At 38.8% G+C, this 4,270-nt stretch overlaps 1 pseudogene; it reads left to right on the top strand.

The window, feature by feature from the left end:
* The first annotated feature begins 2,009 nt into the window (after nt 1-2,009).
* On the top strand, nt 2,010-2,894 carry LOC115838983 (voltage-dependent anion-selective channel protein 3 pseudogene; annotated as a pseudogene).
* The last annotated feature ends 1,376 nt before the right edge of the window (nt 2,895-4,270 follow it).

Genomic DNA, 4,270 nt, shown 5'->3' with positions numbered 1-4,270 from the left:
TCTTCATGACATAACTAGTACAATAGTTTGTCATCTATAATTGTTTGCTGAATAGCTAAGCATACCTCATAATGGAAAAGAAAAGCTAGAGGAAAAGGAAAGGAAAAAGGAAAAGGAATAGTTTCAGTATCATCTTTTACTGTGCTTGGTACACACACTGTTTAGGAGTCTTGTGTGGGCCAATATGACTAAAAGAAGGAGCTCACATGGGTTCATTTCTCTATAGTTCTGTATTTCTGGCTCTTAAAAAATTATTACTGCATGAATTTAATTTACTTCTTGGTGTGAAATGGTCATCCAGTAAACCAAAGAATGCATCTATTATCCTCACAGCCCATTATGCCACTTTGTCCCACCATGTCCCTCCAACCTCATCTCCATGTTTAGCACCCACAAATCACACATTTTCACTAAAATATTTTGCTGCAGTAGTAAAGATAGTTGTTAAAGACCCTGAGAGAAATAGATCCTATACATTTATTGCATATAAAATGTGAGTTGCAGACTTTATTACAGCCAAAATAAGCTATACAAAAGTAAAGACTTCCTGTAATATTAACAGAGTAATGTCACGCATGCTTCTTGCATTAAAACCTTAAATACCCTTAAGAAACTTGCCGTATGGGAAATGTAAACTTAGTAAATTCACTGTAAGGAGCTTACCTTGTGCAGTACCCTCACATCCACATTTAACCACATGACCACACACACATGAACTCTGTAAGATGTTGTAATTATCTTCTTTGCTTATAATTTGCTTTTAATTATATGTAAAACAAAACCCATTCTGAGGTATATGAAGTCATGTAATCATGTAGGCACCCTGCTTTTCCCATATACTTCATTGATTTTGAATCAAACTAAAAGACAGATTAACTCAACTCATTTATTTAGCATCATTTTTTACAGGTAAGGGAACACGTCCAGAGAGAGAATTATTTGAGGTCACAAAGAGGTTTTGTTATTTTAGTACTCCAGTATATTGGTTTTAATTTAAAATATTTTTTGAGGAACTTTCGCCTCTTCCATATTCCTGACAGGGCAACTTGTTCAGAGGTAGTTACAGTTATATGCCAAATTATCATAGCAATTCTGAGATGAAATACTTAGTAAATTTTTTCCTGAACACTCAGTTATTTTGGATACAGTCCTCACCAGTAAAATTATCCACCACATTGTACACTGCGTCCCCATGCTATAGTCGATATCTATCCTTAAAATTGGACACATGGTCTTTTATACTTCGGAAGTATTTTTGTTTGCTTTGGTTTTCTTTCTTTTGTTTTTTGTTTTGTCTGGTGGGCCCAAAGAGAGAGCTCAGATGCTCCCACAGCCCAACTCTAGCTATAGGTAAGCCCAATAAGCAGGACGTAGAGAACTATACATTCAAGCCCATCTCCTTCATGGAGATTTGACAGGGTTTAAGCAGTGCTTTTACTAAAAAAGTTAGACAAGTATCCCTAAAAGGTAGAAAGACTGGGACTTGTGACTGCATCTGATGAATCTATTCCATTCCATCCCATTGTGTGATGATGATCATTCTCTTTGAATCTTGGATTAGAGCACTGGGGAATACTTGTGTGATTTAAAAAAAAAGAGAGAGCACAGGAAACAAAAGAAAAATAGATAAACTGTGCATCAAAGGACACAATCAACAGAGTGAAAAAGCAACTTATGGAATGGGAAACAATATTTATAAATCATATATCTGATAAGGGGTTAATGTTCAGAGTATATATTTTTAAAACTCCTACCACTCAACGACAACAAAAATAATTAAGAAAGAAGCCAAAGGCCGGGCCCTGCCGCGCACGCGCACACTCGGACAGTTGGGGGTGTTAGTCCGGCTCTCGTGTGTGGTGCGCGACCCCGGTGCAACACTCTGGCACAGCCGCAGTGTGGGGCTCGCAGCGCACAGATACCGCAGGTGTGGGGCTGCACAGGCGCGGACAGCGTTGGCCTGAAGAAGACCTTAAGCAGTGCTCTAGTGGAGTGGATGGACTCTTCTGGCTGGGCGGACAGGCCCTGCCGTCGGAGATATGTGTAACACACCAACTTACTGTGACCTAGGAAAGGCTGCCAAGGATGTCTTCAACGAAGGATATGGATTTGGCATGGTCAGAATAGATCTGAGAACCAAGTCATGTAGTGGAGTGGAATTTTCTACTTCTGGTCATGCTTACAATGATACAGGGAAAGCATCAGGCAACCTAGAGACCAAATACAAGATTTGTAACTATGGACTGACCTTCACCCAAAAGTGGAACACAGACAGTACTCTTGGGACAGAAATGTCTTTGGAGAATAGAATAAGTTGGCTGAAGGGTCAAAACTGACTCTTGATACCATATTTGTAGGGAACACAGGAAAGAAGAGTGGGAACTTGAAGGCCTCCTATAAACGAGATTCTTTCGGTCTTGGCAGTAATGTTGGTATCAGTTTTTCTGGACCAAACCATCTATGGCTGGGCTGTGTTGGCCTTTGAAGGTTGGCTTGCTGGTTATCAGATGAGTTTTGACACAGCCAAATCCAAACTGTCACAATAATTTCGCCCTGGGTTACAAGGCCACAGACTTCCAGCTGCACACTCATATGAACAACGGCACTGAATTTGGAAGGTAGATCTACCAGAAGGTGAATGAGAAGATTGAAACATCAATAAACCTCTTGTGGACCACCGGCAGTAACAACACACGTTTCAGCATCGCTGCTAAGTACAAGCTGGATTGTAGAACTTCTCTATCGGCTAAAGTGAATAATGCCAGCCTGATTGGCTGCGTTATACTCAGCCCCTTCAAGCAGGAGTGAAACTGACCCTGTCAGCTCTAATCCATGGAAAGACCTTCAATGCAGGAGGGCACAAGGTCAGGCTGGGATTTGAACTAGAAGCTTAATGTGGTTTTGTTTTGTTTTTTTACACCCTCAGAGTAATTTTTTTTTTTTTTTAATTTCTGCATGTCCATATCAAGTGAACTTTATTAGTAAATAATCATGATCCATTGCTATAAGAGGTGTCCGTGAATTCTGGAGTTCCAAGAGACCTCATAATTGTTTCTTTTTTTTTACTCACAAATAACCTGTGTATGTTTATTTTTTATTTTTTCTTCTTATTAGTCATCCATTTTATACACATCAGTGTATACATGTCAATCCCAATCTCTCAATTCATCACACCACAACCCCCAACCCCCGCCGCTTCCCCCCCTTGGTGTCCATACGTTCTCTACATCTGTGTCTCAATTTCTGCCCTGCAAACCAGTTCATCTGTACTATTTTTCTAGGTTCCACATATATGCGTTAATATACGATATTTGTTTTTCTCTTTCTGACTTACTTCACTCTGTATGACATTCTCTAGATGCATTCACATCTCTACAAATGACCCAATTTCGTTCCTTTATATGGCTGAGTAATATTCCATTGTATATATGTACCACATCTTCTTTATCCATTCATCTGTTGATGGGCATTTAGGTTGCTTCCATGACCTGGCTATCGTAAGTAGTGCTGCAATGAACATTGGGGTGAATGTGTCTTTTTGAATTATGGTTTTCTCTGGGTATATGCCCAGGAGTGGGATTGCTAGGTCATATGGTAATTCTATTTTTAGTTCTTTAAGGAACCTCCATATTGTTCTCCATAGTGGCTGTATCAATTTACATTCTCACCAATAGTGCAAGATCGTTCCCTTTTCTCCACACCCTCTCCAGCATTTGTTGTCTGTAGATTTTCTGATGATGCCCATTCTAACTGGTGTGAGTTGATACCTCATTGTAGTTTTGATTTGCATTTCTCTAATAATTAGTGATGTTGAGCAGCTTTTCATGTGCTTTCTTGGCCATCTGTATGTCTTCTTTGGAGAAATGTCTATTTAGGTCTTCTGCCCATTTTTGGATTGGGTTGTTTGTTTTTTTAATATTGAGCTACATGAGCTGTTTATATATTTTGGAGATTAATCCTTTGTATGATGATTCATTTGCAAATATTTTCTCCCATTCTGAGGGTTGTCTTTTCGTCTTGTTTATGGTTTCCTTTGCTGTGCAAAAGCTTTTAAGTTTCATTAGGTCACATTTGTTTATTTTTATTTTTATTTCCATTACTCTAGGAGGTGAATCAAAAAAGATCTTGCTGTGATTTATGTCAGAGAGTATTCTTCCTATGTTTTCCTCTAAGAGTTTTATATCGCTTCGTCTTACATTTAGGTCTCTAATCCATTTTAAGTTTATTTTTGTGCATGGTGTTCTAATTTCATTCTTTTACATGTAGCTGT

This window comes from Globicephala melas, chromosome 6 (genome assembly GCF_963455315.2).
Source record: "Globicephala melas chromosome 6, mGloMel1.2, whole genome shotgun sequence".
In the NCBI taxonomy this organism is placed as follows: domain Eukaryota; kingdom Metazoa; phylum Chordata; class Mammalia; order Artiodactyla; family Delphinidae; genus Globicephala; species Globicephala melas.
This window is presented reverse-complemented; position numbering and strand designations above follow the sequence as displayed.